This window comes from Sturnira hondurensis, unplaced genomic scaffold, assembly GCF_014824575.4.
Source record: "Sturnira hondurensis isolate 20B ecotype Veracruz unplaced genomic scaffold, ASM1482457v3 Scaffold0024498, whole genome shotgun sequence".
NCBI classification, from domain to species: domain Eukaryota; kingdom Metazoa; phylum Chordata; class Mammalia; order Chiroptera; family Phyllostomidae; genus Sturnira; species Sturnira hondurensis.
Window position 1 is genome coordinate 86237 of NW_028097129.1, and position 13429 is coordinate 99665.

The window sequence follows — 13429 nt, forward strand, 5'->3', positions numbered from 1 at the left end:
GAAATAATTCAAAGTCCCCTTCTCTGATATATTGAGAATAGCAATTTCTTCTGCTAGTATATATATGTGTGGGTACATATGTGAGTACATATACATGAAGATTTTGTTTTAGAAGTAAATACTCATATGTATTTACAAAATGGAAATCATGTTATACATAATTCCCATGATCATATTAAATAGGAATGATTTTTATTCTTGCTTTATTCACTTAAAATTACATTTTAAGAATTTTTTGATGTTAAATGTTTTTTGAAAACACTTTGAATGTCTGTAAAATACTTCATTACATCAGTGATTCTCAAGCTTTTTGAATGCATCAAACTTATCTTAAAGATTCCATGACTGGTGGATTCATCCAGAGTTCCTGAGTAAAATGGTGTCGGGTAGAACCAGGAACGTGAATTTCTAACAATGTGTCTGGTGATGCTGGCCTTGCTGGTTGGGGGACTACTCAGTGGTTGACTAGATTATATAAACATTTTCTTATCATTGGAATTAGGATTATTCATCATAAATAACATTAGACTGAAAATTTGTTCACATGATAATTTTTATGGTATAATTTTCTGTAATGGAAATAACCAACTAAAAAGCTGTGAACTTTTTGGACATTTTCAATATATATGACCAAACTGATCCAGAAAACCTGTACCAATATACACTATATATGAATGCTCTTATTCTAGCAAAGCCTTTTTGTCACTTAATTTATTCTATGTTTTCTAAGTATTTAGTCAAAATAACATCTTATTTCAATTTATACTTCTTTGATCACCAGTGAAGGGGAATATCTCATTATTTTTTCCACTATCTGCTTGAAAGAAATATGAACAAAAATATCTATGGTTGTTTTCTTCAAGCTTTTAAGAACTTAAGATTTTCCTTCTATGTTTCTAGGAACCCTTTATATGTTCAGGATATGAACCCCTAGTTTGTAATATTTGCCACAGATATTTTCTCATCTCACTGGTTGCTTCTTTGTTAATTTGCTATTTTTGACAGAGTGATTTCTCAATTTTTATATAGCAAAGTCAGGGGGTTTTTTGTGACTTGGTTTGTTATTTAGAAAATAGGAGTCTTAAAATAAACTAAATATTTTTCCAATTAAAAAAAGCAACAGAAAATTTTTAGAATAAACTTTCTCAAAATTCTGGAAATCAAAGACTTGCAGCAACACAGATTTATTTGAGGGAAAATGCTGAGTCCCAGGAAGAACAGCGTGTCATCCTTGCGCAGGGGCCATGCTAATCTTCTCTGTATCGTTCCAATTTTAGTATATGTGCTGCCGAAGCGAACACGAGAACAGCAACACTATAATGTTCAAAATGTTTCAACTTGCCTTAGTCCCATCCTCTGCTCTTTCCCTCTGCAGCCACCTTAAAAACCAGAAGGAACAGAAGCTGGGGGTGTCCAACTTGTGGGCCATGGGCTGCAAGCAGCCCAGGATGGCTATGAATGAGGCCCAACATAAAATCATAAATTTACTTAAAACATTATGAGATTTTTTTGTGATTATGTGTCATAATATATTCTAATGTGTGGTCCAAGACAACTCTTCTTCCAGTGTGGCCTAGAGATGCCAAATGGTTGGACACCCCTGGAGAACTTTTTCAAAGCCTCATTCCAAAATAATTTTCATTATTAGATCTGTTCTGTTGTTCAACAGATCTACCTGCAGACAGTCTATAGTTTCACCTGACTTATAGGTCGCTTAGTGTAAAAAGGTTTTTCCATTTGGAATATTTGTTGAAAACAATTATAGGCACTTTGTGGCTTCCTGAAACAGTAAATAATAATTGGGATAAATAACAATTACCCAAGCCCTGGCTGGTGTGGCTCAGTGGATTGAGCACGGGCCTGTGAACCGTTCTATTCCCAGTCAGGGCACATGGCTGGGTTGCAGGCCAGTTCCCAGTAGGGGACGCGCAAGAGGCAACCATACATTGATGTTTCTCTCCCTCTCTCCTTCCCTTCCCCTCTAAGGATAAATAATAAAAAATTTAAAAAACACTAATGAAAAACCTAAAAGGAAAAGCTAGGGAATGAGATACCTATACAGGCTTTTTAAAGTTCCTACATATGTCTGGGAATCTAGAAGGCCACCCACATTAAACTGAACACATATACAGGAAATGCCTGAGAAGGCCCTAAGCTCTCTCATCCCTAGCTAATTTGTGGGCTCTGAACAGGGAGAAAGTGAAGGTTAAGGCATAGTTGTAACTACCTGACTGAATGTAAAAGATGTGCCTCAAAATGCACACAGAACCACTTGGCAGACTAGTAGGCTTACTGGTTCTGAGCATGGTATTCAAGGAAATCTCTAACCAGCTGTTACCTGACCACTGAGCAGAGATTTCAGTGACCACATACAATGAAGAATACAGACTAAAAAATTAGTTCCGAAAGGTCACTAAACAAATAACAATTACAACAAGCAGCAATAACAAAAAACCCTAAGATGGGAGAATCTTGATTTGCCCAGTTGTCACATTATATAACTTTAAATGTCCAGTTTTCAACTTTAAAAAAAGATATGCAAAGAAACATTAAATTATGGCCCATATACTGGGAAAAAAAGCTAGTAATAAAAATTATCCCTGAGGAAGCCCAATGACTAACTAGGCAAAAACTTTAAATAAGCTATTTTAAATGTTTAAAGAACTTGAGGAACCAATTATAAAAAACTAAAGTATGAAAATGAAGTTTAACCAAATAGAGAATATCAATAAAAATTTATTTTTAAAAGAACCAAATAAAAATTCTGGATTTGTAAAATAGAATAGCTAAAATGTAAAATTCCCTAGAGGACCTCAACAGCTGTTCTGCACAAAGAGAATAAAGAGTTTTTTAACTGAAAAATAAATCAACAGAGATTATCCAATCAAAAGAACAAAAAGGAAAATGAACAAGTTCTCAGACCTGTAAGATACCATCAACATATCCATATACATGTAATGGGAGTCTTAAAAAAGGAGATGAGAGTAATCGGGTCCAAAAGAATATCTGAAAACATAATGGGCAAAAGCTTCCCAAATCTGACTTTAAAATTTACACATTCAAGCCCTCAACAAATTTTAAGTAGGATAAATTTTAAACAGGTCCACACTAAGACACATCATTATCAAACTGTCAGAAGGCAAAGGCAAAGACAAAGACAGAATTCTTAAAGCAAGGAAAAATAACTCATCATATACCTGGAATCCTAACTAAGGTTAATGGCTCTTTTATTCATGAGAAACATGGAGGCCACGGCAATGAGAGGATATACACGAAGTGCTCAAAGAACAATACTGTCAAATAAGAGTTCTATAAGCAGCAAAAATATACTTCAAATATGAAGGAGAAATTAAGAGATTCCTGGACAAACAAAAACTGAGAGAATATGTCATTAACACAGCAAAGGGTATCTCTCAGGTTGAAATAAAAGGATCTAGACAGTACTTCAAATCCACATAAAGAAATAAAGAGCAATATACAGGTACTACATAGGTAAATATAAAAACCATATAAATGCATTTTTGTTACTAACTTTTTTCTCATATTTGAATTAAAAACAACAGCATAACACAGTAATAAAAATAACTGTTAATGGGCACATAATGTATAATGGTGCTATTTATATGACCATAAGAGCACAAAGGGAAAGTATAGAGAGGTGAACAGGAGCAAAGTTTTATATACTAGTGAAATTAAGTTGGTATTAATTTGAGTTAGAATTAATTAAGGTGCTAATTATAATCCTAACAGCAACCACTAAGAACATTACATATATATATTTATATAAATATATGAATTATAAATATATATTTGTATAACTATATGAATATATATTTATATAAATATATGAATATATATATTTAAAAGGACAAAAGAATAAAAATGATATACTAGATAAATGATACATTGGATAAATATACATCTAATTCAACAGAAGACAGTAATGGGGGTTAAAGAACAGAAAAAAACATAAGATGCGGAAAACAAATGGCATTATGGGACTTATAAATCCTATCTTATAAGTAATTACATTAACATAAGTGGATGGGTTGAAAGTAAAAGGATTTTAAGAGCTATGAAAAACAGAAAAAGAAAAAAAGATATACCATGAAAACAATAACCAAAGAGCTGGAGTGCTTTACTAATATCAGGCAAAAGAGATACTAGGACAAAACTGTCATTAAAAAGAAAGACATATGGAAATGATTAAAGGTTCAACATACCAAGAAGACATAGCAATTATAAGTATATATACACCTAACAACATAGCCATAAAATACATGAAGAAAAACCTGGCAGAATTGAAGGTAGAAAAAGACAATTCAACTAACAATAGCTGCAGACTTCAATACCCCACTTTCAATAATAAATAGAACAATTAGAAAGAAAACCTGTAAGAAAATGAATGACTTGAAAAATTCCCTAAGCTAATTAGATCAAACAGACATCTATGGAACACTCTACCCAGTAACAGCAGAATATACATTCTTATAAATGTACATGAAACATTCTCCAAGACAGACCCTATATCAGAGAGGGGAAAAAAAAAAAAAACAAGCCCTGGCTGGTGTGGCTTACTGGACTGTGTAACAGCCTGAGAACCAAAGGGTCACCGGTTCGAGTCCCAGCCAGGGAATATGCCTGGGTTGCAGACCAGGTCCCCTGTAGGGTGTGCTCGAGGCAACCACACGTTGATGTTTCTCTCCCTCTTTCTCTCCCTTTTCCCCTCTCTAAAAGTAAATAAATAATATCTTTTTTAAAAGATAAAAGTGTCACTTTTTAAAAAAAGTCTCAAATTTGAAAGGATTTAAATCATACAAAGTATGTTCTCTAATTACAATGGACTGAAATGAGAAATAAATAACAAATGTAAGTGTAGGATATCCACAAATGTTTTAATCAATATGTCTTAAATAATTAATGGGTCAAAGAAAAATATCATAAGAGAAATCAGAAAAATATTTGAGTTGAATAAAAATGAAAACACAGCATACCCAAACTCCTGGGGTCTGTGAACTCAGCGCTTAGAAAGAAATCTATAGCTGTAAAATGCCAATATTAGAAAAGAAGAGCTCAACTTAATTTCCCACTTTCAAAATCATGACAAAGAACAAACAAAAAATTAGAGGGCAGGAAGTAATAAAGATAAGAGTGGTGGTAGTGATAAGTGGAATAGGGAATAGAAAACAGTAGAGAAAATCAACAAAACCAAAAGTTGGATCTTTGGAAAAATTGGCAAAATTGACAAAACTTTACCTAAACTGACAAAGAAATAAAAAGATAAGATTCAAATACTTAAGAGGGTCCACTACTTCTAAATTTACAAATATAAAAATGATTATGAGGAAATACTATGAATAACTACATCAACAAATTAGAAAACCTAGATGAAATGGACAAATTCTTAGAAACACACAAACAAAACTAACTCAAGAAATTTTAAATTTTTAATAGACCTATAACATTGAAAAACTTGAATTAGTAATAAAAATATTCTTATGAAGAAAAGCCCAAGATCAGATGGCTTCACTGGCAAAGTCTACCAAATCTGAAGATTTAAGACTAATCCTTCACAAACTCTCCCAAAAAAGTACAGCAGGAGGGAGCACTTCCCAACTTGTTCTATGAGGCTAGTATTACCCTGATACTAAAATCAGACAAAGAAAACCTGAGGAAGAAAAATACAGACCAACACATCTATGAATCTAGATATAAATATCTTCAACAAAACACTAACCATCTGAATGCAATGACATATTAAAGAGGTTATACAACATGACCGACTGGAATTTATCCCAGGAATACAAGGTTAGTTCAATACATGAAAACCAATCAATATAATACACCATATTAATAGAATAATGGGTGGGAAAACATGATCAGCTCAATAGACTTAGAAAAGGCATTGGCAATATCAAATACTCTTTCATGATATAAACACTAAAAAACTAGGAAGAGAAAGTATCTCAACCTGGTGAAAGACGTCTATGAGAAATCCAGTTAACATACTCAATGGTGAAAGATTAAAAGTACTCCCCCTATGATTAGGAACAAGACAAGGATACCTGTCTTTGCCACTTGTATTAAACGTTGTACTTGAGGTTCTAGCCAGCATAGTTCAGTAAGAAAATGAAATAAAAGGCAAGGTATCCAAATGGGAAAGGAAGAAATAAAACTACATTTACAGACATGATCTTGTACATAAAAAGCCCTAAGGAATACATACGCACACACAAGACAGTTATTGCAGCTAGTAAGTTCAGCAAGATTGTAGGATATAAAGATCATTACAAAACCCCTCAAGTTTTATGTCTATATATTGGCAATATACAAAAAATTAAGCTAAGAAAACAACTGCATCGGCAAAAGCACTAAAAGGAACAAAATATTCAATAAAAAATTATAAGATACTGCAAAACTTTTACCCTAAAAACAAAATATATTGTTGAAAGAATAATTTATAAACCTTATACATGGAAAGGTACTCTGTGTTCATAAATTGGAAGACAATATTCTTAAGATTGCAATACTCCTGAAATTGATATACAGATTCAATGCAATCCCTATTAAAATTCTGATGGCTTTTTTTTGGAGAAATGACAAGGCGAACCTAAAATATATATATATGGAAATATAAGTGATCCAGAATCCTAAACAATCTTAGAAAAACAGAACAAAGTTGGAGAACAAAAACTTCATTATTTCAAAACTTACCATATTTTGCCATGTATAATACACTCTTGTGTATAATGTGCACCTACGTTTTTGGCCCAAACTTTCAGGAAAAAAATCTTCATTGTAATTTTTAAATTCAATTATTTATTTATTTATATTTAGAAACAAACTCGTTTATTATATTCCAGGGTATTGTTTTGCAGAGTTATCATTATTAATTTCTAGAATTACACTTTTAACACATAAGCATACATTAAAAATTAAAAACAATTTATATAGATACAGAATTAGTACTACCCATGTATAATGTGCATCCTTATTTTTCCCTCAAAAATTTGACCAAAAAACTGCTCACTATACACAGCAAAATATGGTAAGTATGAAGCTATAGTAATCAAAACAGTATGGTTCTGGTATAAGAACAGAAATACAAAAGAAGAAAATAGAATTGAGAGTCCATAAACCCATGCACTTAGAGTCAATTGATTTTCAGCAACAATACAAGACCATTCAATGGGAAAAGAATAGCCTCTTCAACAAACAGACAACTAGATATGTACATGCAAAAGAAAAAAATGTAGACCCCTACCTCAAACCATATACAATAACTAATTCAGAATAGATCAAAGACCTAAACCTAAGAGCTAGAACTATACAACTCTTTGAAAATATAAATATAAATTTTCACAATTTTTTGTATTGGGTTGTAGTTTCTTAGATATATCTAAAATACAAACAACCAAAACTTAAAAGTTTTGTATTTCAAAGGACATTATCAAAAAAGTGAAAAAACAACCCACAGAATAAGAAAGATTATTTGCCAATCATATATCTGACAAGGATCTAGTATATAGAATCTATAAAAAGCACATAACAACTCAACAATAAATACAATTTAAAAATTGGCAAAATAGGACTTCCAACCAAGATGGAGGCATAGGTAGACACACTGTGCCTCCTTGAACAAACAAAATAAGGACAACAATTCAGAAACAATGTAACAACCAAAACAAAGAAAATTAAACTGTATGGAAGTCCGACAACCAAGGAGTTAAAATAGACACATTCATCCTGACCAGTAGGCAGGGCCCAGTTGGGCAGCTGAGTAGAGAAGGGTCGCTCGCAGCACAGGTAGCGGTGACACTGGAGCGCAAGGCACCCAGGGTGCGCAAGGCGGCAACGGGCGCTCAACGAGGCATCGGGCAGACCCTGGGCACCCAGGTGGTGGCTGGCAGACCCCAGGCGTGGGGTGGCAATGGGCAGACCCAGTGAGGCGGTGATTGAGAAGTGGGGCACCATGTGAAAAGTGGCTGGCTGACCTTGCAGACTTCCCACAGTCCCACATTCTCATGCAGTAACTGAAGATGGAGATAGATCACCCAACCCAGGGTCCTAGTGCCGCTAGGAAATAAAGCCTCAAAACACTGAGTGAAAACACTTGTGGGAGTTGAGGTGCAGGGAGAGACTTCCACCCTCACAGGAAATTTCGTTGGAGAAACACACGGGGTTCTAGAACACATACAAGCCCACCCACCCGGGAATCAGCATCAGAAAGGCCCAATTTGCTTGGGGGAAGTGGTGAAAGAGGCTGAGGTGCAACAGAGAGTGGAGCAAAGCGCCATTCTTTTTCCCTCTCTGACCCCGCCCCCGCATGCAGTGTCACAACCCAGCAAGTTGGGTTGTGCCGCCCTGGTAAACACCTAAGGCTCCTCCCCTCATACATAACAGGTGTGAACAGACCAAAACATTATGGCTCAAGCAGAAAAACAGTTCAAAGCCCCAGAGCCAATACTTCTAAGCCACAAAGAGATAGCCAACCTACCAGATCTACAGTTCAAAACACTGCTGATGAGGATGCTCACACAACTGGTTGATTTTAGTCACAAATTAGATGAACAAATGAAGGCTACACTAAGTGAAATGAAGGGAAATGCACAGGGAACCAATAGTGATGGGAAGGAAACTGGGTCTCAAATCAATGAAATGGACCAGAGGAAGCAAGAAACAACCAAACAAAAAAGAATGAAGAAACAAGAATTCCAAAAAATGAGGAGAGGCTTAGAAACTTCCAGGACATCTTTAAACATTCCAACATCCAAATTATAGGGGTACCAGAAGGGAAAGAGGGAGAGCAACAAGTGGAAAACTTATTTGAACAAATAATAAAAGTGAACTTCCCCATTCTTGCAAAGAAAATAGACTTCCAGGAAGTCCAGGAAGCTCAGAGAATCCCAAAGAAGTTGGACCTAAAGAGGAATACACCAAGCACATCATAATTACATTAGCCAAGACAAAAATGAAGGAGAGAATCCTAGAAGCAGCAAGAGATAAGAAGAGAGTAACCTACAAAGGAGTTCCCATCAGACTGTCAGCTGATTTCTCAAAAGAGACCTTACAGGCAAGAAGAGGCTAGAAAGTATTCCAAGTCATGAAAGACAAGGACCTACACCCAAGATTGCTCTATGCAGCAAAGCTATCATTTAGAATGGGAGGGAAGATAAAGTGCTTCTCAGATAAGATCAAGTTGAAGGAGTTCATCATCACCAAGCCCTTATTTTACGAAATGTGAAAGGGACTTATCTAAGAAAAAGAAGATAAAAAACATGTATACTGAAATGACAGCAAATTCATAATTAGTAACACCCACACCTAAAATAAAAACAAACTAAGGAAACAACTAGAACAGGAACAGAACCACAGATGGAGATCACATGGAGGGTTAGCAACAGGGGAGTGGGAGGAGGAAAGGGGGGAAAGGTACAGAGAATAAGTAGCATAGATGACAGGTAGAAAATAGACAAGGGGAGGGCAAGAATAGTATGGGAAATGCAAAAGCTAAAGAACTTAAGCCACATGGACATGAACTAAAGGAGGGGAATGTGGGAGGGAGAGGGTGTGCAAGGTGGAGGGGAATGAAAGGGGGAAATGGAACAACTGTAATAACATAATCAGTAAAATATATTTGGGAAAAATTAAAATAAATAAATATTGGCAAAATAATTGAATATATATATCTCCTAAGATAAACAATGGCCAATGAACACATTATGAAATGCTCACTATCAGTTGTTAGGAAAATGTAAATCAAAACCACATTAAGATACAACTTGGCATAATGTTTTTCAAGTTTAACCATGTTGTTCTATGAATCAGTACTTCGTTCCTCTTATTGTGCAAATAATATTTCATTTTATGCATAGACCACATTTTGTTCATCCATTTATTAAGCAATGGACATATGGGTTGTTTTCACTTTTTGGCCATTATAAATAATACTATAAATATTCATGTGAAAATCTTCTTGTGAACATGTATCTTCTGCTATATTGAATTATACACTTTTTAAAAGATTTTATTTATTTGTTTTTAGAGGGGCAGGGAGGGAGAAAGACAGAGAGAGAAACATCAGTGTAGGGTTGCCTCTTGTGCTCCCCACACTGGGGAACCTGGCCTGCGACCCAGGCACATCTCCTGACTGGGAATCGAACCAGCGACCCTCTGCTCTGCAGTCTGGCACTCAATCCACTGAGACACACCAGCCAGTGCGAATTATACATTTTTAAAGGATAAATGTTATGATATGTGATTTATACCTTAATACAATGACTATACCCCTAAATAATATAGCAGTGTTTTGCATACTCTGCAGTTTGGACCACAAATATCACACTCCATACTTTCTTTACACATCTTGTTTCTTTCACTTGACATTATATTTGTGAGATTCAGCCATATTGTTGAACCTATTTTTATTTTTTGTTATATAAAATATATTACTGTGTAAATATGACAATTCATTCATCTATTCTACTCTTGAAGGATAATCAAAACTTTCCAAAATAAAAATAACTTGCTTTTTATTACAAAAGCAACACAGTCATAAAAATAATTTAGACAATACAAAAAGGTATAAGTACAGAAGTTTAAATCACTGACAATTTTACTGCTCCAAAATTACTAATTTTCAGTTTATTGTATATCCTTCCAAACTACACATGAACACACACGTGTTCTCACACACTGTGTCTAAATGCTGGGCTCTTTTTATTCTCACCTGAGGATATGCTTATTGATTTTAGAGAGACAAGGAAAGGAAAGAGAGAGGGAGGGAAAGACCAATGTGAGAGAAACATCGATAGGCTGTTCTCACAGGTGCCCCAACACCTAACACAGGCATGTGCCCTGACCAGGAGTCGAACCTGTGAGCTTTTGGTTTACCAGAAGATGCTCCAACCAAATTAGCCACACCAGCCAGGGCTAGATGGTGTTTTTTATTTTTAATTTAATAAAATGTGTATCTCTTTCCATCCTTATTTTCAGTATAAGTCATTTTTTTGCCTTCTCTTGTCATCCTTGACAACTGATCTCAGTTTCAGGCAAGGAATGAGATGGTGGGCTTACTCCACTCAGCTGCTGGTAAAACTTTTTCAACAGGATTTACAGATTCGGGAAAAGCAGAGGGGAGAACTCAGCAATGACAGGTACACAGGTGGACATGAAAGTAGCAAAAGAAAACCAGCCAGCGCCCACCCTCCTCCTCCCTATCTGCAGGGGAACTCCCAGTCAGATAAAGTTTGCAAGATCACTGCTCTAGATGCCTCACAGTAAATCTGTTGGGATCAGACCAAGGACTGTGACATTGTCTCACCCGAGAGGATACTAGGGGCACAGCAAGCCAGCCTTGGCTCCCAGATAATTGGGCACCCCAGTGCTCTGGGACTGGTGGGAGGCAGAGCCATTCCTCAAAACTCTGGGATATGGGGGTGGCTCACGCAGCTGTGAGGCCTCAGTTCTCTGGGCTTTACAGATTACCTGGTTCAGTGGGAGAGCTTTGCAGCCTGCACCAAGGATTGGAATCTCTGTTTCACCCTTTCGGAGATGTGTGTCCTTGGTGAAGCTAAATTTCTGTGCTTCCATTGACTCACCTGTTAAATGGAGATAATAGCACCTACTTCATAAGATTTGTGAAGATTACAAGGAATAATTCATTTGCATCACAGGACATTTGGCTGGTCCCAATCCTTAGTTCAAACCGCCCAAAGCTCCAATGTTTTAGATGAGTGGTACTTAAACTACTGCAGCCTCAGAATCACCTAGAGGATCCACTAAAAAATGCATTGCTGGACGCACCAGAGATGTTTCCGACCAGCTGGGGAGGAAGCTGGAGAATTTGCATGGGGAGCAGGACGAGTAGGCCCAGACACCAGATGAGTGAGGTGTACAACGTGGGGGACCAAACCTCGGAACAGGACCTGCCACCACCTCCGCGCTGCTGGACCCCTCTCCAGCACGACCCCGCCCCCACACCCCGCAGGCAACGCTCCCGCCTTGGGTCCTGGTGTCCCTCCCGTGCTAGGTACCCCATCCAGCGCCTCACCTAACCAGGCTCTGGCCCCAATTTGGCTCCTTTCCCAGGCGCCAAGGTCCTTCCTATCTGCCCGGTTTACCTATCTATTGAGTACCTCTCAGCCACGTGTCCCTACTCTGAGCTCCCACAACCCTGGGTTGTGGGCACTGGATCCCCGCTCCCGTGGTTTACATTATTATCCACGCTCCTCAAGCCTGGGACCCCCGGGTGTGCCCCCACCCTGCCCCAGGGTCCCCTGGGAGCTCTTCCCACCCAACGTTTACTCCATCTCCTGCACAAACCCGTTCCCGATGCAGCTCCGACACTTCCCCTATCCTTGACCTCCCTCAAGCGCCCGGGGCTCCCCTTTGGGCTGCACACTCCTCGTACCCCTCCTGGGCCCCCGCCCAAGGCGAGCGCAGTAGTGCGCTTACCGGACCCCTCACTAGAGGTGGAAAGCCGAAAGCTGAAACCGCTGGGACGGGAGGAGGATGAGCCGGGTACTTGGGAAGGCTAAAGGAGGAAACGACAAAGGGTGGGCCGTCCCACCGTCCCGCCCCGCCGCCCCACTGCCCGCCCCTCGCCGGCAGTGCTGGGAGAAGACTAGCTGGGAACCGGAAAACTAGGCCCAACTGGCCCGGCCCTCCAGCCTCAAGCTCTGTGAGCTGGAGGTGGGGAGAGCTAGAGTCACATGGCAGCTCCAGGCTGAAGTCTTCCGGTGAAAGAATGTTCCCTGAGTGTGCACAGCTATCCACATCCCCTGCACTTTGGAAAAGCGTCTCTTCGGAGTCTGGTTTACAAAGGTGGAAACCGAGTTTCCTGCTGAGAAATCCTGAGGGGAGAAAAGGGACGTGAGAATTTCTCCTGTAAAGGGTGTGTGAAGACCAGCCATTCCCGAGGCATAGGTGTCTGGCCTGCAGCCATAAAGTCTCCAGAATTAGTTTTTTTTTTTGCTGTTGTGGTTAACTTTTTAATTATGGAAACGTTCAGACCTACGAAAGTGGGACAATAAAATGGCCTCACAACCGTCTGCCAACTTCAATTATGTCTTCATCTTTTTTAAATTTTAATTATTATATTTATTGATTTTGCTATTACAGTTGTCCCAATTTTTCCCCCTTTGCCCTACTCCACCCAGCACCCCCCACTCCTGTCTGGTGATCACCCTTCCTTTGTTCATGCCATGGATCATGCATATAAGTTCTTAACAACCCTCTGCCTATTCCTTAGCTACCAATTTGTACTTTTTAATCCCTTTACCTTTTTCCCTATTCCCCCAGACTCCCATCCCCACTGCCCATGATCCCAATGTTCACCATATCTATGATTGTTTCTATTCTGTTTGTTTGCTTAGTTTGATTTTTAGATTCAATTATTGATCATTAGGTATTTAATTTCATTTTAACA

The 13429-nt window shown here is 37.9% G+C and overlaps 1 protein-coding gene and 1 non-coding gene across 6 annotated transcripts in view; both read right to left on the bottom strand.

Annotated features, from left to right (window-relative positions):
• Nucleotides 1–12536, bottom strand: part of SLC41A3 (solute carrier family 41 member 3) — a 73117-nt gene extending 60581 nt beyond the window's left edge. For all 5 annotated transcript variants that reach the window (XM_037038565.1, XM_037038567.1, XM_037038566.1 and 2 more), the window contains exon 1: nt 12457–12536. The gene's annotated coding sequence lies outside the window, so the exon portion shown is untranslated. The remainder of the gene's footprint in view (nt 1–12456) is intronic.
• LOC118981746 (U6 spliceosomal RNA) lies at nt 1195–1301 on the bottom strand. The gene has a single exon (XR_005065409.1). It is a non-coding gene; the product is annotated as a U6 spliceosomal RNA (small nuclear RNA).
• Nucleotides 12537–13429: the final 893 nt, after the last annotated feature.